This window comes from Odocoileus virginianus, chromosome 1, assembly GCF_023699985.2.
Source record: "Odocoileus virginianus isolate 20LAN1187 ecotype Illinois chromosome 1, Ovbor_1.2, whole genome shotgun sequence".
Lineage (NCBI taxonomy): Eukaryota > Metazoa > Chordata > Mammalia > Artiodactyla > Cervidae > Odocoileus > Odocoileus virginianus.
Window position 1 is genome coordinate 32,707,307 of NC_069674.1, and position 24,466 is coordinate 32,731,772.

The 24,466-nt window shown below is 35.5% G+C and overlaps 1 protein-coding gene across 1 annotated transcript in view; it reads right to left on the reverse strand.

Moving 5' to 3' along the window:
• The window catches only part of KCND2 (potassium voltage-gated channel subfamily D member 2), a 549,850-nt gene that overhangs the window by 508,623 nt on the left and 16,761 nt on the right, over positions 1-24,466 (reverse strand). The gene's annotated exons all lie outside the window — the stretch shown is intronic.

A 24,466-nucleotide genomic window follows, 5' to 3' on the forward strand; every position in this document is an offset into this window, starting at 1 on the left:
TATAAAATATTTGGGGCAAGAAGAGAGGAAAAATACAGATGTATAAGTTGATATTTGAAAAAGTTCTATACATACCACTCCCTCCCACACACAGAAACCTGTTGCTTTATAGAGGTTTATTTTGTATTTTGATTTGCTTTGTTTCACTATCTTCTAAACTTTGCTATTTAATTTTTACTTTTTAAAATTTAAAACTGAATCCATCAAATACTACTGAATATATTCCATAAACAGGGCATCATAAAGAGCTTCAAACAATGACTAAACAACTGTTCAAAAATACTAATTTTAACAAAAAGTACATTTGGGTTTGGGAAAAGAAGACAGTTGACTATTAACAAATAGAAATATGGGCATAAAATATCTGCAAGTTTTGTGAGGCAATGTCTAAGAGATGTTTTAGGGAGGAAGCATTGGAGATAGACCATAAAGCAACTGAGGATTTCTGACACTAAGGGCAAGACCACAAAATTCTTGGTGAAGGAACAAGTCTGGGTTCATTATACACTAGTCACTTTATATGTATTTTCAACAAATCCTCCAAGTTCTCTACCCTAAAGTCATTTCCGTCCACATATTAATATTGATACCATTCTTGGATGCACATAGAGATTGTCATACTGAGTGAAGTAAGTTAGAAAGAGAAGGGGAAATATCACATAACATCCCTCACATGTGGGATCTAAAAAGAAATAATACATATGAACTTACTAACAAAACAGACTCACAGAGAATAAACTTATGGTTGCTGAGAAGGATAGGGTGAAGGGACAGTTAGGGAGTATGGGATGGATATGTACATACTGCTATATTTAAAACAGGTAACCAAAAAAAGACTTATTGTATAGCACATGGAACTCTGCTCAATGTTATGTACCAGCCTGGATGGAGGGCAAGATTTGGGGAGAATGGGATACATGTATATGTTTGGCTGAATTGCTCTGTTGTTCACCTGAAATTATCACAACATTGTTAATCAGCTATACTCCAATACAAAATAAAAAGTTGTTTTTGTTTTTTTTTTAAAGATTAGTACCATTCTTATATACCCAATCCATCCTAAAGGAGATCAGTCCTGGGTGTTCATTGGAAGGACTGATGTTGAAGCTGATGCTCCAATACTTTGGCCACCTGATGCGAATAGCTGACTTATTTGAAAAGACCCTGATGTTGGGAAAGATTGAAGGCAGGAGGAGAAGGGGATGATAGAGGATGAGATGGTTAGATGGCATCACCAACTCAATGGACATGAGTTTGGGTAAACTCCGGGAGTTGGTAACGGAAAGGGAGGCCTGGCGTGCTGCAGTTCATGGGGTCGCAAAGAGTCGGACATGACTGAGTGATTGAACGGAACTGAATTGGACCATTGTTATATATGTTGAGAACCTTGCTAAAGATGAATTTGAGTGGTCTCAGAAACTGATCTACTATCAGTTGTTAGGCCCTGAAAAAGCATTCAAATTCAGAATTTAAGACCCTGCTCATAAAATCAAAATTAAGCTGGCAGTAAGAAAGTTTATTACTAAGCGCTTACAATGACTTTAATTTTACAGGATGCCTTCAGGAAAACCTGGCTAAATGTGGTACAGACAAGACTGGCCTCATTTAGGGCAAGTGAACTTGAAGACAGAAATCAAGGGAAGAACTACTTGGAGGGTTGAGGATAGCTATGAACCCATAGACTCTGCAAAGCCACTGAGGATTCCAAGCAGGAAAATGCAAGTGGAACAGTTTGGAGAACAATGAGCTTATGGTTGAGAATAAAGGAGACTAAAGTGGGAAGCAGAAAATCGAGTACATCTTTATCATTGCTTCATTAAGATTTAAGAAAAAATTCCTTATTGTCTCTGGGTTGAAGATGTCACCTACTTAATTTCCTTTATTATAGGTTGTCTACTTTTTTACTTATCTAGTCATCTCCTCATGAAGCCTTTGGGGCAAGATAAAATGTCATAGGAACATAGGGCCACTAAGAAAAAAAAAGAATTTAAATTTATGTCTGACTTAACTTGGACACATTTTCAACTGAACAGTTTGAACCTACAGCCTCATAATTTTCATGCTCTTGAAAAAGACACTTGTAAAATTATTTTCTTGCTACTTTTCAAAGCTCTGGTTCAGAAAATTACTACCCTTTTGATGTGAAGGCTGATGTAACTAATTATAGCTAGGAAGACACAATTCTTCCTTTAATAATAAAGAAATAGCAATCTTTCACCTAGAATATAGCGCAGTGTCTGGATCTGAAGCATGAAAGATTAAATCAGTAAGCTTTGAAATTCTATTATATTCAGGGAGACGATGTCTCCAAGGACAATAATATTGACAATAGAAGGAGGTTTCTTCAAGAGCATTTCAACCTATTAGCAGACTGTGGCACACTGAAAAGAATGTGGGGCTGAATGCAAGGAGACAGGCACTTCTATCCAGGCTCGTTTAATTATCAGCTGAGTATTTAGGTCAAATTAGTCTACTCCTCTAGTTTCAGAATAATTCACTTTCTATCACCTATTCACAGAAGAGGGAGGACAGAGGAACAGAAAGGGCAGAATGGAGGGAGAAAAAGGGAGATGGGTGGAGAGAGAGGAAGAGATGGCAGTAAAAGCAAGGAGACTGAAAGTGAGACGTGGAAGGAAAAAGGTTGAGAGAGGCCTTTTTTATACAGTAGTGGTCCTTCACTTTAAGGAGCATCAGAATAAGATGCAGGGCTTTTTAAAACATAGATTGATGGGTTCTGCCCCCAGAGTTCTTAATGTAGATCATCTTGGGGGTGGGGGAGGGGGTGCAGCATGTGAGTTTGCATTTCTTTTCTTTTCTCTTTTTTTTTTAAGGTAAGAAGTGGATTTATTTAGAGAGAAAGACACTCCACAGACAGAGTGTGGTCCATCTCAGAAAGTGAGAGTGGCTCTAAAATATGGCACAGTTAGTTTTTATGAGCTAGGTAATTTCATAGGCTAATGAGTGGGACTTCCCTAGTGTCTCAGTTGGTAAAGAATCTACCTGCAATGCAGGAGACCCAGGTTCGATCCCTGGGTCAGAAAGAGCCCCTGGAGAAGGGAATGGCAACCCACTCCAGTACTCTTGCATGGAGAATTCCATGGACACTGAAGCCTGGTGGGCTACAGTCCACAGGGGTCACTAGAGTTGGACGCAATTTAGAGACTAAAACACCACCCCCACCACCACCAGTGAGTAGGAGGATTATTCCAACTATTTTGGGGAAGAGGCAGAGATTTCCAGGTCTCTGGTCTTTGATGGTCAGTCCTGGAACTGTCACGTCATGGTGGTGTGTCACAGAGCTTATGCTGATGTATTACATCGAGCACTTGATGAGGCTCAAGGTGAACTGGAAGTCAAATATTCCACCATCTTGGACCTAGTTGGTCCTAGTTTTTGTTATATCCTATGGCCATCTCATTCTTTTAAAGGCTATGCCCTGCTGAGTTTGCATTTCTAAAAAGTTCCCAGATGATGGCATCAGTGTTGTCTGTCTGAGGACCATACTTTGAGAATACTGTTACAGGCCTCCATCTATGTGGAATCTTACCAAGAAAAAATAGGTATCATTCAGTTTGCTCCTTACATTACTAAAAAAAACAAAAAAACAAACTGTCTCAATAACCATCTTTCTAAAAGGCATTATTCTTTCTATGTACCATGTTATTTCGTTTCAAGGCACTGAACTTCTACCTATTCCTAGGATAGAATCATTATTACTTATATTTTTGCTTTGATTAAATGGATTTATTTTATATTTAACTATGTATCAGAGGTGCAAAAAAAAATAAAAGAAAGCAGTACACATTTATGCTCATAGGGTAAACATAGATAAAATGAGCATTCTCATTCATGGCTGGTGAAAGTATAATTTGGCCCAGTTGTTTCAGAATACGTTTTAGTGCTATACAAAAAAAGCCTTATTAACTCAACAGCTAAAGGTACTACCACAACCACAATTAATAATAGTAATTGAGCACTTACTCTGCTCCAGGCATTTGACTAAGTGCTTTATTTTACAAGTATTACAATAGTTAATCCTCCCAACATCCCTAAGAGAATAAAGGATCCCACTGTGCTCTTTCTTGGACATATCAATTATTTAGTTATTCATTTGTGCAGGCGCTATTTTAAAAGAGACACTGACACACAGAAGAAAGTTATGAGTGTGCATGTGTGTGTGTGTGTGTGTGTGTGTGTGTATTCAGAATGAGAGTAGAAAGGTACATTTTCTATTTCACCCACCTTAGGATGCTTAGGAAGACAGACTGAACTTATTTTCTCCTGCTCCAGATGAATATCCACAAAAATAATTCTAAATCTTGATACGTCCAAAAAGAAGCTGAAGTCATAATAGGCATTTCCCCTAATTCTGCCAAAATCAAAATTTTGTTCTTGGCCGAATATCCAGAAGCAATAAGCAAATTTATATTCAGTACCTTTGGGGACTTGGTTCCAGAACCCAGAGGATACCAAAATCCAAGGATGCTCAAGTCCCTTATATATATTAAAATAATGTAGTACAGTCAGTGGTGGAACCCACGGATGTGAAAGCCTGATTGAAATGCCTTTTCCGAGTTTTCAAGGACAAGTATTTAATGATCTGATCTTTAACCTCTAAAACCTCTTGTTCCAAATAAGTAAACAGTAGCTCTATTTGGAAAAGGAATTTTCAACTTCTGAGGGAAAAGATCACTAATTTTGTTGTTTCATAATCCACAGAGGTAAGACTAGCTGTGTTTTTTACCACTATAGGTGAGTTTGATCATTGATCTCTGGGAATAAACCTCATTATCTACTCTTTTTTGAAACTATAATATCTCTTTTATGAAGTAATTTCCTCATCTCTCCCTGTTTTAATCTAAGAAAATTTTATTGCCAAAAGACAAATTTCAAATCATTTTGACTCATAATAACCATCTTTCATCTCTTCCTTATAACATGTATTTGCCAAACAATGTAAAGTATATTAAAAAAGAACTTTGGATTGTACAACATGTAGCACAGGTAACAAAAGGTACTATAAAGGATGGGAATGAGGAGATTGAGGTTCTAACCGCTAGTTTTTATTTCTAATCTATCTCTGCCTATAAACAACTGAGTGACCTTGTAAAGATCACTTCATCTTTATGCATCTTATTTTTCTCATATGTAAAATGAGAGCATTAGATGAGATGACCTCTAAAATCTACTCAAGCTCTTCAAATGTATGATTTATTCTGATAAATCATCTATGGTCTTGGGATGGTTTCTGGTTAAAAGATTATATATTTCTTAGTTCAGAAAGACACTTTTAAGTACAGTTTGGGCAAGAGTTCTATCAAGAAGACATTATATTTTCTGGTAGAATAAAATTAATAAGCTGTTTTATATCACTCTCTTAGACCCAAACATTTCAACCATACATAAAACATTTTAAGACCCTTTTTAATAGTATGCTTAGTGTATTAATTAAAATTATTTAAAGTGCATAGAATATGCAGTAATTCATTTTATTACAGTAATAATACAGCTAGATAAGTTGTAAGAGAATAGCTTTGAACTTTCAGGGAGTCTTCAGTAATGATACTAGTTATTGCAGATAAATTAACTAGGTAAATAGTTCTTTGTGTTATATATTTATAATATGTATATAAATGTATAATACAGAAAGAATCTTATAGCAACATGTTGAAAAACTACCCGTGCAGAATTTGTTATAACTTCCAATAAGTAAGTTAAAGCTGTATTTAGAGATGAAAAAAGTATTACAGTAATATTGAAATTAGACATACGATTCTAGCAAACACGCATTTTAGTAAGAAATAATCACTGAGTTACCTATTTCAATTTGCCCTGGTCTCTTATTCAAGGTAGCATCAGGAGGGTTATGCAGAATATGATGGCAGCACAATTTCTGTTATTTTTGTTGATTAATTAAAAGAAGGACACTACATAATGATCAAAGGATCAATCAAAGAAGATAAAACAATTATAAATATATATATATGCACCCAACATAGGAGCACTACAATATATAAGGCAAATGTTAACAAGTATGAAAGAGGAAATTAACAGTAACACAATAATAGTGGGAGACTCTAATACCCCTCTCACACCTATGGATAGATCAACCAAACAGAAAATTAGCAAGGAAACACAAACTTTAAATGATTCAATGGACCAGTTAGACCCAATTGATATCTATAGGACATTTCACCCCAAAACAATGAATTTCACCTTTTTTCTCAAGTGCAAATGTAACACTTTCCATGATAGATCACATCCTAGGCCATAAATCTAGCCTTGGTAAATTCAAAAAATTTGAAATCATTTCAAGCATATTTTCTGATTACAATGCAGTAAGATTAGATGTCAACTACAGGAAAAAAACTATTAAAAATAAAAACATATGGAGGCTGAACAACCCACTTCTGAATGTGTGAATGAAACCAACTTCTGAACAAAGCCAGCAAATCACAGAAGAAATCAAAAAATAAATAAAAATATGCATAGAAATAAATGGAAATGAAAACACAACAACCGAAAACCTATGGGATTCAGTAAAAGCAGTGCTAAGGGGAAGGTTCATAGCAATACAAACTTACCTCAAGAAACAAGAGAAAAATCAAATAAATAACCTTGCTTTACACATTAAGCAACTAGAAAAAGAAGCAATGAAGAACCCCAAAGTTAGTAGAAGGAAATAAATCATAAAATTTAGGGCAGAAATAAATGAAAAAGAAACAAAAGAGACTATAGCGAAAATCAACAAAACTAAAAGCTGGTTCTTTGAGAAGATACATAAAATAGACAAACCATTAGCCAGATTCATCAAGAAAAAAAGGGAGAAGACTCAAATCAACAAAATTAGAAATGAAAATGGAGAAATCACAACAGACAGCACAGAAATACAAAGGATCATAAGAGACTACTATCAGCAACTATATGACAATAAAATGGACAACTTGGAAGAAATGGACGAATTCTTAGAAAAGTATTACCTTCCAAAACTGAGCCAGGAAGAAAAAGAAAATCCTAACAGACTCATCACAAGCACAGAAATGGAAATTGTAATCAAAAGTCTTCCAACAAGCAAAAGCCCAGGACCAGATGGCTTCCCAGGTGAATTTTACTAAAAATTTAGAGAAGAGTTAATACCTGTCCTACTCAAACTCTTCCAGAAAATTGCAGGGAAGGTAAACTGCCAAACTCATTCTATGAGGCCATCATCACCCTAATACCAAAACCAGACAAATATGCCACAAAAAAAGAAAACTATAGGCCAATATCACTGATGAACATAGATGTAAAAATCCTCAACAAAATTTTAGCAAACAGAATCCAAAAACATATTTAAAAGATTATACATCATGATCAAGTGGGCTTTATCCCTGGGATTCTTCAATATTTGCAAATAAATATGATACACAACCTTAACAAATCGAAAGATAAAAACCATATGATTATCTCAATAGATGCAGAAAAAGCCTTTGACAAAATTCAACATCCATTTATGACAAAAACCCTCCAGAAAGCAGGTACAGAAGGAACATACCTCAACATAATAAAAGCCATATATGATAAACCCACAGCAAACATTATCCTCAATGGTGAAAAACTGAAAGCATTTCCCTTCAAGTCAGGAACAAGATAAGGGTGCCCACTCTCACCAATACTGTTCAACATAGTTTTGGAAGTTTTAGTCACAGCAATCAGAGAAGAAAAAGAAATAAAAGGAATACAAATTGGAAAAGAAGAAGTAAAACTCTCACTGTTTGCAGATACATGATCCTCTACATAGAAAACCCTAAAGACACCACCAGAAAATTACTAGTTAATCAACAAGTATAGTAAATATGCAGGCAGAAAACTATAAAACACTATAAACACTGATGAAAGAAATCAAAGTTGAAGATGGAGAAATATATCATGTTTATGGATCAGAAGAATCAATGTAGTGAAAATGAGTATACTATCCAAAGCAATCGATTCAATGCAATCCTTATCAAGCTACCAATGGTAATTTTCACAGAACTAGAACAAATAATTTCACAATTTGAATGCAAATAGAAAAAACCTCGAATAGCCAAAGTAATCTTGAGAAAGAAGAATGGAACTGGAGGAATCAACCTGCCTGACTTCAGACTATGCCATAAAGCTACAGTCATCAAGACAATATGGTACTGGCACAAAGACAGAAATATAGATCAATGGAAAAATAGAAAGCCCAGAGATAAATCTGTGCACCTATGGACACCTTATCTTTGACAAAGGAGGCAAGAATACACAATGGAGAAAAGACAATCTCTTTAACAAGTGGTGCTGGGAAAACTGTTCAACCACTTGTAAAAGAATGAAACTACAACACTTTCTGACACCATACACAAAAATAAACTCAAAATGGGTTAAAGATCTAAATGTAAGACAAGAAACTATAAAACTCTTAGAGGAAAACATAAGCAAAACACTCTGACATAAATCACAGCAGGATCCTCTATGACCCACCTCCCAGAATATTGGAAATAAAAGAAAAAATAAAGAAATGGGATCTAATTAAACTTAGAAGCTTTTGCACAATTAAGTAAACTATAAGCAAGGTAAAAAGTCAGCCTTCAGAGTGGGAGAAAATAATAGCAAATGAAGCAACTGACAAAGAATTAATCTCAAAAATATACAAGCAGCTCATGCAGTTCAATACCAGTAAAATAAATGACCCAATCAAAAAATGGGCCAAAGAGCTAAACAGACATTTCTCCAAAGAAGACACACAGATGGCTAACAAACACATGAAAAGATGCTCAACATCACTCGTTATCAGAGAAATGCAAATCAAAACCACAATAAGGTACCATCTCACACCAGTCAGAACGGCTGCTATCAAAAAGTCTACAAACAATAAATGCTGGACAGGGTGTGGAGAAAAGGGAACCTTCTTACACTGTTGGTGGGAATGCAAACTAGTACAGACACTATGGAGAACAGTGTGGAGATTCCTTTAAAAACTGGAAATAGAACTGCCATATGACCCAGCAATCCCATTGTTGGGCATACACACTGAGGAAACCAGAATTGAAAGAGACACATGTACCTCAGTGTTCACTGCAGCTAGGACCCGGAAGCAGCCTAGACTGCCATCAGCAGATGAATGGATAAGAAAGCTGTGGTACATATACACAATGGAATATTACTCAGCTATTAAAAAGAACACATTTGAATCAGTTGTAATGAGGTGGATGAAACTGGAGCCTATTATACAGAATGAAGTAAGTCAGAAAGAAAAATACCAACACAGTAGGTTAACACATATATATGGAATTTAGAAAGATGGTAATGATGACCCTATATGTGAGGCAGCAAAAGAGACACAGATACAAAGAACAGACTTTTGGACTCTGTGAGAGAAGGTGAGGGTGGGATGATTTGAGAGACTAGCATTGAAACATGGATATTACCATACGTGGAATAGATCACCAGTCCAAGTTTGATGCATGAAACAGGGCACTCAAAGCTGTTGCATCCCCCTGGGGGATGGGATGGGGAGGGGGGTGGGAGTGGGGTTCAGGATGGGGAACACTGTGCACACATGGCTGATTCATGTCAATGTATGGCAAAAATCACCACAATATTGTAAAGTAATTAGCCTCCAATTAAAATAAATAATTAAAAATATATTTTCAATTTATATAATCTGTATTTGAATCTTAGCTTATACACATGCTAGCTTTATGTGCATAATTCAAGCAAAATCTCTAAGTTGACAAAACTCAGATTCTGTTGCCAGCAAAGATTTCAGTGGGATCATCCAATTTCAGAGGCTGCCATACTGCATTCCTCTGAAGAAACTGAGCTGCCACAGAACTGGAGCCAACATGGTGGTAGTTTGGTAGCACTTATTTATAAAGAAAATCATTCCGGGATTTAATAAATTGGCAAAAATCAATCTAACATTTCATTAAGCTCAGAAGCAATGGCAGCAGCAGAAATAAACCTTTAAAGCCTCTTTTAAGGTTTTGGATGGTAATACACCCAAAAAATGAGATCTTTGGTAAATGTGGCAAAACATTCACCTGATGACTACTTCTGCTTCATTTTTTTATTGAGCAGGTAATAACATAGTGTTGTGTGTTTTTATGTTTACATGCTCAGAAACAGAATTTCCAAATCTTGTGAAAGAGTAACATCAACCACATAAAATAAGAATGATTATAACAACAATACTTGACTCAGAAGCTTGCTGTAAGGATTCAATGAGTTAATTTTATAAAACATAATAGCATTGGTTCCGTAGTTAATATTATAGAAGCTTTGGTTATTGTTTGTTATGTGTTGTATGATTGTTAAATGCAATTTTTCATGTCAAGTGGAGGTATTCCTTCAGATTCTTATTTGGCTATCCAAGGGGACATTATAACCACACTATCCCTTTAAAAAAATTGGTATTTTATAACTGTGTTGGCATAAATATAAATACATTGATATAAATTATTAAAAATTTTTGACATAAAATTTCATTTTTCCCTATTCTTTTAAAAGTAAGTGAACTCATTCCATGAACCTTCAGAAAGTAATGTGGGCCATCTATTGTGCTTAATGTGAAGTTGATTTTTTGGTATCATAAGGTTAGTGAACTTGAAGTATATAGGGGAGAATAGATTTTAGCTGTTAAAGTTCCTGGATGATAACTAAGACTTTCATTTAACATAATCATCTGTTTCGTTAAATTTGTGAGAATATTCACAGTGCATCTGTCACTATACAAATATTTTGATCAAAAGGAAAATATACCTTTAGTATATGTTCACTACTTAGTATTCTTTTTTTTTGAGTAATATCCATGTTCATTGTATACTTTAAAGATAAACACTATGCTTCAGACAATTTCTAAATGAAAACAACCTATACCGGTATTATTAAATAGCAACACAAACACTCTTAGTTTATTCTCTTTCTGCCAAGCCAGCATCAGAATGCAAATCCAGTACTCAAGGATATTACATGAATTTATGATTCCTTCTTATGGAAACACCATTTAGTCCTTTTATGTGTTGGCTCTGAGGAGTTCATCATGAGTTTTAAGTTTTATCATCTGCCTCTTATTTTCTGGAAAAAATACAATGGAATTACAAAACTATAAATATCCTACCAACATGAATTAGTCCATTTAGTACATTCTAAGTTGATTCAATCTAGTGAAGTGAATCTTTCCCAAATTGTCTAAAAGAATTGCATTGCTTAGGACCTGGACTTGTTTCCCTCAATGGGATCAACTCTTTTTACCATGTGAAAAAGAAACCGAAAATGTTTAGTTGCTCAGTCGAGTCCAGCTCCTTGTGATCCCATGGACTGTAGCTCACCATGCTCCTCTGTCCATGGAATTCTCCAGGCAAGAATACTGGAGTGGGTTACCATTCCCTTCTTCAGGGGATCTTCCCAACCCAGGGATCAAATCCAGATCTCCTGCATTGCCAGCATATTCCTTACCATCTGAGCCACTTTTTACCATCGCTTTTTCTTAATGCCAACTTTGCTACAACAGAGAGCCAGTTCTGGATTTTCATTTGCAGAGGTTTGTATATATCATAAATAGTCCTAGTATGTGCCAAAATAAGTCTATTTCTACAATTAGGCAGGAAAGTCATTCTACTTCAACATTAATTTTCAAAAGGAAATCTTATTATTGGAACCTAAATGTTTCATCTCCTCTGTCAAAAACCCCTGGATTAGCAAGTTGCTTCCTCACAGGGAGGCATGGTCATATCAGGCCTGTAAGGAAAAATTGCCTATGGAAACTAGGAAGACATTTCTTAAAAGGCATCTAATGTAAAGACTTTTTTTTTCCTTTTCTTCTTACTCTCTGGAATGCAGATGTGGTATCTAGAGCTCAGCTAGCCACCTGATCATAAGGTAGAAGCCATGTATTGAACTTGATAGAGAACTTGATAAAAGAAGCCTGTGTCTCTGATAAAGAAATAGCCAAAACAGCTCTGGAATACTGACTTTTAGTTGAGAAATAAATAAATGTCTCTCTTGTTTAAGCCACTTCATTTTCTATTACTCATAGCTAAACTTAAGTCTAAACCATATAAATGTGGTGTTTAAAATTGAGTGAATATTAATAACATAACAAGATAGTGAAAGCCTCACATATCCAGGAGAATTTTCATATGCAAGTTTCTCTCTCTCTCTCACACACACAGAGAAGGATGAAAGTGTAAGAGTTATGACAGTCTCACTCTTCATCAAGCTCTTAACTCACATATTTTGACTAATTTATTTATGTTTGCGAAGGCATTTACCTGTTTCTTTTACTGATGGTACAAAGTATTACTAAGGAAACAAGATGAAAGAGAACCAAACAGTAATACAAGTAAGGCTGAACGATGTATTTTGCATTAACACATGAATCTGTCCTTAACCTTTCACTTGGATCAAGAGCCAGTAGCCATATCGAACACAGCTTTGAGTTACACTTCCTAATAGCAGTGCTCAATTATTATTAACGTGCATGAGCAGAATAAAAATGGATCTTAATCCTCTGTGTGGTTTCTCCAAGATTAAGCTTTGAGAGAAACATCCCCTACTCTGCTCTAACATATATTGTTTTGAATTCATTAAAGCAGAAATTAAAAGAAACGCTTAAATCAATGTCCTTTTCTGTACTGGCTCTCAACATTTATTTTTAGAGTTTATTAGCAGGAACCAGAAATGTATGGCTGGATGAGGAAGTACTCTCAATCATTTATCATCTGAATCACACTGAATATTCTATTTAACATCACGAACTCATCAATCACTAAATAGCTAGACTGAAAAGTATCAGTGGCCAGAAAATTTAGTCAGTGGACTGCTACAGTTCATATTTCTGGTTGTTCTCAATGTGAAAACTTATTTTTGTTTTCGACAACATTGTAGCACAGTGGCATGGCTGGAGTACTCTATTTCAATGAGTTTCCCTTTTAAGTGATTGTTCTAAGTTTACAGAAAAGTTATCCAGGGATAGGATAGTCCTTGTAGAGGCTTGTGATGCCTTTGTATAGATCTTTTTATGATGCATTTGCTTGTCTAAATTAATATCTCAAATAATATAAATTAATATCTCAAATATTTTGTATTTAGAAATACAAAACTGTACTAGTCACAGTTAAATGTACAGTTAGTATATAGTAACTAGAAGTGCTCTACATACGGTAGCTATTAGCCACATGTGACTTTTAAAATTTTAAATAATTAAATATAGACAGTGAAGGACGGGGGAGCCTGGTGTGTTGCAGTCCATGGGGTTGCAAAGAGTCTAACACAACTTAGTGACTGAACATCAACAACTAAAATGCAACTGCTGGTCACATTAGCCATAGCGCATGTGCTCAAAAGAGTGGCTACTCTCTTAAACAAAAATGATAGAGAATGTTTCCATCATCACAGAAAATTATATTGGACAATACTGAACTAAAATTTTATATATCAACACAGTTGAAAAGAGTATTAATTGTAAAATGTTTACTCAACAGAACAAACAGAAAATATCCCCCAAAATGTCCAAAACACTTCAGTTAGAGGCCTGGAGGCTTGAAATTCATGGGAAATGACAGCTATTCCTAAAACAGCCATGAATAGAAATACTTTAAAAAATAGTCTCTGAAAAACAACACTGATGCAGGGAAGTTATTTAAAATCAATCTGATTTAAAAAGAGGCATCATGGAAATATAAATGTCTTGTAAGAGCTTTCACTAATAAAAAGAACAATGAAATCAGGTCTTCTTACCATATCAAAATTATACTTCTAAAAAATTAACAGCTTAAAAAATTCTTAGAAAATAATTACTAACTGGATGAAAGGTTTAGTGTTTGGGAATTCTAACTGCTCTTTCTTGGCTCCTGGTAAGAATGCCTCTTTTCCAGGCCTAGCTCTGGGTTTTTCTACCTTAGCCAACAGATCCAAAGACTACTTCAAATGTTTGATTCTTCATTTCTCTAACTACTGGAAAACTGCATCTCTCAGTAACTATGTATAGCACTGTATTGCACTTAAAGTATTCTTTCAAATTTATGTGATAAGCACCAGATAATTAGGATGCTTATAAAGAATTCATTCTTAGATTACTTCATTATAGACTTCTTGAAACTTTTTCAAAAAAATTAATATTCCCACATGATCACACTATAGACACATACTGAGTTCTGCTTTTGTAAAAGTGAAGGATAATATGGATCCAATTATTAGGACAAAGTGTTTCTCAGGAGAATTATCTGAAATCAGAAATTCATTTTTAAGAGATTAAATAGAAATAGAGATTTCCTTTCTCCATGGTCTTAGAAATTCAACTTAATGAGATCCAGCTTGTTGAATCTTTTTGAAAATTTCATGGGACAAAAGTCACAATTAGAACTAAAACCTCAAACACTTAAGTTGGAAGAACATGGCTTGTAAAACACAGCTTTTCAAAACTAGAAGAAAAGTCAACTTCAAATGCAACACACTTTTTAATACTGTACATGAATATAATCCTGACCTGTGAAGAGGAGACTGAATGACTAGAGATAAATTCTCCAGCACTAGAAGAGTTATGCCAACCTTTTCAATGTGTGGAAAACAGAATTAACTCTTAAGTATTGCACATTAGAAAAAGTCCAATTGTTTTAGTTTATACTTCAGTATTCAGTGTTTACCTCAAAAATTTCCATAAACCCTCACTGTACGGGGTCCAGCCCACTTGTGAATCCTTTTTGAGGAAACAGTTTATAGCCACTCTATAGCACTGAGAGTGATCCAACCCAAAAGTCAAGATTGTACAAAGGTGCTTGCCAGCAAGAATTTTGAAGTCAGGATGCCTGCACTTGAATCCTAGCTTTCCTACATTTGAACTCTTGAGTTTGTGCTATCTCATCTGCAAAATAGTAAAAACAATTGCAAATTTCTATAGAGTTATGATAAGACAAAAACTAGAGAATCCATGTAAAACCATTAGCACAGTAACTAGTATGCTGTAAACACTGAACACATGATGTCTAATATTCATATTATTGCTAAAATGACCTACTTAGACTTTTGCTTTTGTTATCCCCATCATCTATAATGATCTTTCCATTCTCCATCTTCATTTAAGAGTTCATATTCATTCTTATACATTTTATTCAAAACTCACTATAAGCAGCCTTCTCTGAGACTCCCAGCTAGATTAGGTGTCACTCTCCAAGTCTCCTATAATTCCCTGGCATAACTTTATAGTTATTCCCTTTATTCCCTTCACACTGTAATGTAAGCATGTGTGTGTGTGTGTCTGTGTGTGTGTATATTGTGAGAGAAACAAACTACACTATAGCATATGTCTTCAAAGCAGAACCTATGCCTCATTCATCTTTGTATCCTTAACACTTAGTAAGAGCATGCCCAGAGTAGGCATCCAAATACTTGCTGAATAAAGGAATGAATAGAATCTTGATATTTTCTAATAGTTACTGAAACAGAACATTTTAATATTCTTGCAGCCAATGCTGAACTAAACTGATGTTTTATTGAGTTGGCGTCCTTGGCATCAATATGAATTCTTAGTGCTACATATTGAAAATCATTATCTCCAAACTGAGATAATTTCCTTTTATAAATAATATACTGCATATTTTAATCAAAACCAACATAAAAATCAGCAAAAGAATATATTAGATCAAATTAAGTTAGATACAAGTCCTGACCTCTAAAAGTGATTAATACAGAAAAGAAAGTATAAGATAAATAAATATAGATGCCTTTCAAATATGTTTTGTATATATGTCTGCATGTGTACACATCTATTACATAGATACAATATACATAATAGAAATGTAAAGAAGTTAAATGTACAACACAGGACACAGTGTTTACCTAACAAGTATATTTTCTTTGCAAATATTCTTTACCACATTTATGACTTTTATAAATTTTTCATCATAGGAATGGCATTTAATCAAGTCCTGATTAATTTTTAGTAAACTAGGAAACCATGCTAAGATCTCATTGTAACCTAAATGTATGTTGCTCTAAATTTTAAGTCACATGAAAATGTCTTCATAAATATATACTTTATAATCATGCCTTTTTGTTTTATAAGGCACTAACAATCTAGTGATTTTATAAATGAGAGAGAATGTAATAATTAATCCCAGGAAGGAAAATAGAGATGAAGATTGCTGAAAATATTGTTTGTCCATTTATCGAGTGTCAGCTGACATCATTTTCTGGCTTAATATGTTCATTAGTGCTAAAACAACACAGTATCAATAAGAAGCAAGTCAGATGAGCTTCTCCATCTAACTTCTTACAGAAAACATAGTCTGTTTCTAAAGCGGTGACACAGTTAACCCTCTCTGATGCACTGAATGTACACTTTAGCCAGGAATGTATTATTTCAAAGATGCTTGGATGGTAACTTCAAACAGAAGATATCAGAAAACATCTTAGAAGCTTTTTCCTTAGGCTAAAAGATACACAAGATTCCACAACCTACCCATCTTTTCAGTAAACTGTTTTAGAATGGCTGTGGTCTAAGGATTGTTTCATCCTAAGTGACTCCAATAAGGAACACTGCAAATGACAAACGACACACGCTTGGAACACTCTAAGGGTCTTCATAAATACACTTCTCCAGCAGGAAATGCAGTTTTGTCATTGCTGGTCCTGACACAATTTGAACCAAGCCTTTTCTACAGCACCTCCACTTCTAGGAAAGCAGTTTACCTCCTACTACTAGTTATTTGAAAAATATCAATAATTTCCAGACCTACGTGTTTAATGTACATGTTCTGGAGGCAGAATTAATATCAATTTTTTCTAAGTCACATTTTGTATACCTCTGAAATAAAAGTAAGGCCTATGTTGTAGAATCACATGTAATGAGAAACAAAGTATGTAAAACAGAACTGATTGTAGCGCCTGACCCGGGGTAATGACTCATTAAATGAGAGCTTCTGTCATGATGATAATGATGATGATCTCCATTTTTTATCCCTTGGAATGAATCTGATCAAATAAGGAAAGCTGCATGTGTCTGACCCTTCTCTTTCTATCTCAGTTGACTTAATAGGTTCATTATTGATGATCCTCCTAGGAAGTAAAAGGAAAAATCACCAGAAACCTGAATGAACCTTAGCTGCTGGTCAAACAGAACCAGAATAGCCCGTGGGTGCTGGAACAATTCAATTAGGATTTTTAATATACTCTCTGCTTCTCTTCTCCCGGCCCTACCGGATTCTAAGTATCTATCTGCACTAGATGGATGCCTTCAGGTACAATGATATGGATAAACACTTCCAGGGATGAGGACTCCTTTATAGCTTTTCCAGAAGAACACTGTCTATTGTGTGTTCTGTTTCATTTTTATAATATAATTAAACAGACACATGGAGAAGTTTGAGCCATGTAGCTAGGTAACCCTCAAACAATGCATTTTTATTAGCTCACAGAATGAAATTTAGCAAGGATTCTAAAAATCTGGTAGAATTTATGCTCAAGTAGTAAATAGTATAAGGAAAGAGAAGAAAAAAAGGTTTTATAGCATTTCAAGTAAAAATAAAAGAACTGTTACTTTACCACAAGATTGATACAAGTCATTGCATTAAGGCCCTCTTCAGAGATACACAGTATTAGTGTCACTGCAGGTCATGACCTCAGCGTACTTTCTTCCAGTCAGATCAGCTTTAGAGAATTTGAGATCAAGGCAATGAGAGGGTCCAGAAATCACATAACATGACAAAGTTTGAATGACTTAAGCAAGTTCACCCCAGCAGAGAAAAGCCTATGGAAGTACTGGTATCACTCTTCAGTGCTATCAAGCACAGTCCCGGAAAGAATGTGAAAAAGAAACATATTCTGGGGACTTCCCTGATGGTACAGTGGATAAGAATCTGACTGCCAATGCAGGAGGCGCAGGTTCGTAACCCTGGTCCAGAAAGATTCCAAGTGCTGCAGAGAAACGAAGCCTCTGTGCCATAACTACTGAGCCCGCCCCTAGAGCCTGTGTCCACAAGAGAAGGCGCCGACTGCAGTGAGAGCCTCATGCAGAACAGAAGGCAGCCCCACTCTGCAACTAGAGAAAACCACATGCAGCAAGGAAGACCAAGGGCAACCACAAATATATAAATTATTAGGGGAAAAACAGAAAACATACTCTGTTCAATCTCTAAAACCTCATTTGACTAAATGGATGATATCGAAAGAAGTCCCATGTCAGCTCAGTTTTTAAAACTTGATAAAACATGAGCTGTGCTGCAAAGAACCAGGCTGTCTTAAACTTCCAAATACACAGAATATTCCAAAAAGTTCATTGAAGTCCATATAAAAAGAATATATTATAAAGAGGGGCTTTCAGTTGGTAGAAGTCAGAGCCAGATGACCTATAAGGAAGTTTTTAGATTCAAGATTCTATAAGAACATAAATAAGTACTGTTTGAAACCTCTCACTTAACTCAAACAAAGGGAGTAAAAGCACTAAGAAAATCTAAAAGTAATATTTAAATGAATTGCTTTATCATAGAAATGGGTCTTTCAAAATATAACTAGAACATTTAAAGACATTTAATATACTTCAGCATACTTATCTCTTAAGCAACATACTTACGAGAGAGCAAATATTATAACAATCTCAATGGTGATACTGAATTATTTATCAATTTGTGTTTTGCATTGTGATACTGAATTAAGTGGCTTCCCAGTTGGCACTAGCAGTAAAGAACCCGCTTGCCAATGCAGGAGACCAAACAGGCTCAGGTTCGATCCCTGGGTTGGGAGGATCTCTTGGAGGAGCACACAACAATCCACTCTAGTATTCTTGACTGGAGAATCCCATGGAAAGAGGAACCTGGCAGGCTGCAGTCCATAGGGTTGCATAGAGTCTGACATGACTGAAGTGACTTAGCAAGCACACACTGAATTATTTATCAATTTATGTTTTGCATCATTTAAAACTACAAGGGACATAGGCAATCCTATGTCCATTTGGATTTAAGATTGCAAATACCAATTATGTTTTACCAACAAAACCATTAAGAAGAAAACAACAGCTATAGAAATCAACTCAAAAGTTAAATTAATATATCTTAGCCATTCTTTCCTATTGACTAGGACAGGCCTCAAAGGAGGAAAGGAGACCATGATAGAAAAACTGTGTTCAAATATCCTTGCAATTTCATATGCTCCACAGTCTCTAAGTTGACTATAAGAATTGAGGGTTGACTCTTGTTCTTTCCAACCCAGGCAAACAATCACTCATTTCAGAGCATCAAAAAGTTCTTCACACATTTTATACCATGCAAACACAAATATATCTTTAAACTGCATCCAGGCTCTGTAGAGTCAGCCAGTGAGAAGAGTCAGGATTTAAAATCCCAGCTCTGCACAGAAATTAGTCTCTCATACTTATCTTTTCTTCATAGTGCCAAGTATATTCTCTGGCACCTAGGGATACTTAATAAATTGAGTGAACTGACATCTATATTCTATGCTTACTTGCTACGTTTTGTATATGACTACAGACTTGTTTTTCTGGGCACCATACTTGTTTCTGTTACACAAAAATCTTCCAGCATATTCAACTGTATGCAATACCTGATATACATCAATTTCATAGATTATTCATAAATACCAATGCTAAGGTGATGGTGAGAGATAGTTACAGAGAATAACATTACAGAGAGATAAAGTTGTATGTCATGTATCACAGATTACTTGGGATGCTCAAGTGTTACGACCATAAAACAAGATTCAGTTGCCATCTAATTCAATCTCTATTCCATTCTCCTGCTAGAATTGCTTCTCCAATTTTGCAAATATGAATAGAATTTTATGCATTCATAAAGACATTTTTTATTCATTTCCATTTATTCCAAGGATATTTATTTATCACCTATGAGGGTCAAAACATGTGAGAAAAGTAAAAATACAAATATTAGAACAAATAAAACTTATAAGTGAAGGGACTGTTATTTGTGTTACAATAATTACTTTCAAATTCATTCACAGCAGAATTTATTAAGCTTTAAAATGTGACAAGTGATTCCAGATTTTTGCTCAGTCAACATTCAACAGATATTTGAGTGCCAAAGGAATCTATGCACTGTGCCCAGAATATACTCTGCATTTTTCTGCCACTGAGGCTGCCTATGCCAGGTAAGAAATGCTCCTCTATTCCCCACTATAGCTGATGTCACTAATTGGCCATGGCATCCATTACTGGTGGTCCTGCATGTGCCTGAAAATTCTTCTCATCAGTCACACAGGAAACATCTAAACACTTATCAAGTTAGCATACAAGGAAAAAAAATGTATATATATATATATATATATATATATATATATACACACACTTCTATAGCTGTTAATATATGGGATGTTGAGTAATGTGCTAGCTAGACAATACACTGTATCTAATGATTTTCCATTAGATTGGAAGTATTCTCTAAATGGCCAGTTCTTATGCTGTCTTTAAAAACCAAGGCCATAATATCTCCTGATAGCATAAATTTGTTGTCTGAAGCTCAAAAGACTGGCCCAGGATAGATAAGTATAGCTAGGAGCCAACAGCATAGAGATGAGAAAATACTACAGAAACGTAGAAGGTTAGAAGGTTAAGGAAAGTGAATATGGATTTGGAAAATAGTTTTACAAAGGAATAAATCATAATATTAAAAAGTGTCAAAACTCTAGACATTTATTTCAAGTGTAATTTTTTAATGTATGTTGAACTTTTGCATCTGTGGGATTTTTATTTCTGTATACAGATATCTGTGTGTCAGAGAATATGTAGCTGAGAGAGAAGAAGCTAGAAAATATTGTGTGTGATACAAGTACTTAAAGTGGGTTGGAAACTTAACTCTACAGTAAAAAGGAATAAAAATCTTTATTCAGCATCTGCAATTCGCAAAGCAATGTTCCAGGCATTGTTATAAAAGCTGCAGGGGAGATTTCAACTAAAGTCTGAGGTTCTTTGAAGAGAGAACTTTTGTCAGCAGGCATATTGAAGCACCTTAAACACAACAAGGCTACAAGTAGAGCATTATAGATCCCTGGGTATTTTCTTAATTGGTTCCTAGGGACACCACAAATAAACAGAAATACAATGTGAGGTTAGAAACAAATTATTAAGAATAAATTGCATGTGTAGCTCTTCAATTAAACAGATTCTTCTAAATCAACTAAAACAAGGGTGAAAATATTGTAGACTCAACTAAAATATATTCTGGGTTAAAAGTTTAGAATCCATTTTTTAAAATATTTCAGATTTCAATAGCAGGTCAGAACTTTGAAGGATAATGTGTGTGATATTTGGTTGATATTTATGTCTGGCTCAAATCTTTCATAGAAGCCTAAGATTCTTTTACTGGGATACCTGATTAGGAACATGAATTTCTGTTGAATATTTTCTGATATTCTCCTAGAAGAACTTCATATCAAAATTCAGACTTGTTTCTCAAATATGTTCTATTGTTTTTGGTTCCAGTTTCCTATTTTAACTAAAAGAATTTGCTTAATTTTTTTTAGATACTAGTTATAGCCATTTGAATTAAACATGTTTTTAAAGGAGAGGACTTATTTTGGTTTCCTCTCTCACATTTTATTAAATAATTACTTATTTTCATTTATCATTCATGTCAATAAATCTAGTCTTTCCCTTGCCCCATTACAGGAGTCAAATTATCTCCTTACACATTCATTCATTCATTCATATTCTCCCTCCTTCTCCTTCCCTTTCTCTCTCTTCCCACAAATATTTTGTATAGGAAAAGTGTCATTATGGAGGGTTTATAAGACTGTCTTTCCTATTTACCTGACTTGTAATAAACCTGCACCCTCTAACTAATCTCACTTCCAACTAATATTTTGAAATGTCATGCCAGTCTCTTAATCTTGACTCTAAGGGAATTTCAAGTTTCCATGAGATTACAATTATCAAGACTTTTATCACTGAATCATAAGGTTTGACCAAAAGTTTCCTCTTTTAACCAAAGTTAATAACCAGAAATCCTGTGGCCACAGCCAGACAGTACCCTCCAAGACAGAAAGAAAATTTCAGTTCCTAGTCATAGGAATTTTCAATCAACCTTTCACAAGTATGTTCTCTTTGCATCCACACCTCATGGGAAAAGGTTTATTACATACTTTCCTGTATTTACCAGGAAAGAACATAAAGTTATTTTGGACAGGCCAGCAGCCATGAAAAGCTAATTAAAAAGCTCAACATCAAATCAGTCATTCTCTGAATTTTTACATAAAAGTTTCCTTATGCTCAATTATAATCTAAGAATGCACTAGTAATTTGTTTTCTATCTTTAGGTCCTCCACAGTTGAAATCCCTAACATGTGATTAAAAATTATCCTCTTTGGAAAGTAAATCCTCTGAACCAATTTTCTGCTTATATACAAGAAAAAGAAAAGAATAAAAAGGAGAAAAAAGTACCTAAAGAAAATTCTGGTCTCATGAGATTTAGAATGACTTTATACTGGGTGCTGTCTTGGCTTCTCATAAGCTCTTCCCTTCTTCAGAGACCCAGATCTAAGACTCCATGTTCCTTATGTTCATTATCATCAACAGGTTGGTTAACTTGTGTCCCCACTGAGGAAAGATCAGGCCAGCCACTCCTGAGAGTTTAGGAAATCAGTAACTTTAAAAGCTCACAATGCCAAACTTCCAAAAAGATGCAGCTGTGTCTTCATTCCAGCTGCTCTGAAGAACGCTAGGACTAAAGGCCGTTATCCACAACACCTTGTCCTTTGGAACAAGATAGGATGGGGCTTTTACAAAAAAGAATCCATTCATCACCCACACTGAAGGTTATTGAATTTCTGTGTATTATATATATATATATATATATATATATATATATATATATATATATATGCTTCCTAGGTGGTGCTAGTGATAAAGAACCCAACTGCCAATGCAGGAGACATGAGTCACGGGTTGGATCCCTGGGTCAGGAAGATCCCCTGGAGGAGGGCATGACAACCCACTCCTGGAGAATCCCATGGACAGAGGAGCCTGGCAGGCTACAGTCCAATGGGTCAGAAAGAGTCTGACACGAGTGAAGTGACTTAGCATGCATGCATATATATACATACATAACTAGTACTTTTGCTAGTTTCAGCTCAGTTCAATTGCTCAGTCATGTCTGACTCTCTGCAACCCCATGGACTAGAGTACGCCAGGCTTCCCTGCCTGTCACCAACTCCCGGAATTTACCCAAACTCATCTCCATTGTGGAGAAGGCAATGGCACCCCACTCCAGTACTCTTGCCTGGAAACTCCCATGGACAGAAGAGCCTGATAGGCTACAGTCCACAGGGTCGCTAAAAGTCGGACACGACTGAGCAACTTCACTTTCACTTTTCACTTTCATGCATTGGAGAAGGAAATGGCAACCCACTCCAGTGTTCTTGCCTGGAGAATCCCAGGGATGGGGGAGCCTGGTGGGCTGCCATCTATGGGGTTGCACAGAGTCGGACACAATGAAAGTGACTTAGCAGCAGCAGCAGCAGCATGTCCATTGAGTCGGTGATGCCATCCAACCATCTCATCCTCTGTCATCCCCTTCTCTTCCCGCCTTCAATCTTTCCCAGCACCAGGGTCTTTTCAAATGAGTCAGTTCTTCACATCAGGTGGCCAAAGTATTGGAGTTTCAACTTCAGCATCAGTCCTTCCAATGAATATTCAGGACTGATTTCCTTTAGGACGGACTGGCTGGATCTCCTTGCAGTCCAAGGGACTCTCAAGAGTCTTCTCCAACACCACAGTTCAAAAGCACCAATTCTTCAGCGCTCAGCCTTCTTTGTAGTCCACCTCTCACATCCATACATGACTACTGGAAAAACCAAAACTTTGACTAGATGGACCTTTGTTGGCAAAGTAATGTCTCTGCTTTTTAATATGCTGTCTAGGTTGATCATAACTTTTCTTCCAAGGAGCAAGTGTCTTTTAATTTCATGGCTGCAGTCACCATCTGCAGTGATTTTGGAGTCCAAAAAAATAAAGTCTGTCACTGTTTCCATTGACTCCCCATCTATTTGCTAGGAAATGATGGGACCGGATGCCATGATCATAGTTTTCTAAATGTTGAGTTTTACTAGTTTAGTTAATATTGAAAACTATCATTTTTGCTTCTTCATCTAGATCACTATTTTTTGGTTTTGTTTTGATTTTTTCACCTCCAACTCTAGTTTTTAATGTCCTTTTACAAGTTACTCTTAATGCAAATTCCATAACCCAATACCCAACCAGAAGGAATGACAAAGGACAAAAGATGAAAATAAGAATTCACATGAGACTATAAAGAAAGCTGAGTGCTGAAGAATTGTTGCTTTTGAACTGTGGTGTTGGAGAAGACTCTTTTTTTTTTTTTTGGAGAAGACTCTTGAGAGTCCCTTGGACTGCAAGAAGATCCAACCAGTCTATCCTAAAGAAGATCGGTCCTGGGTGTTCATTGGAAGGACTGATGTTGAAGCTGAAGCTCCAATACTTTGG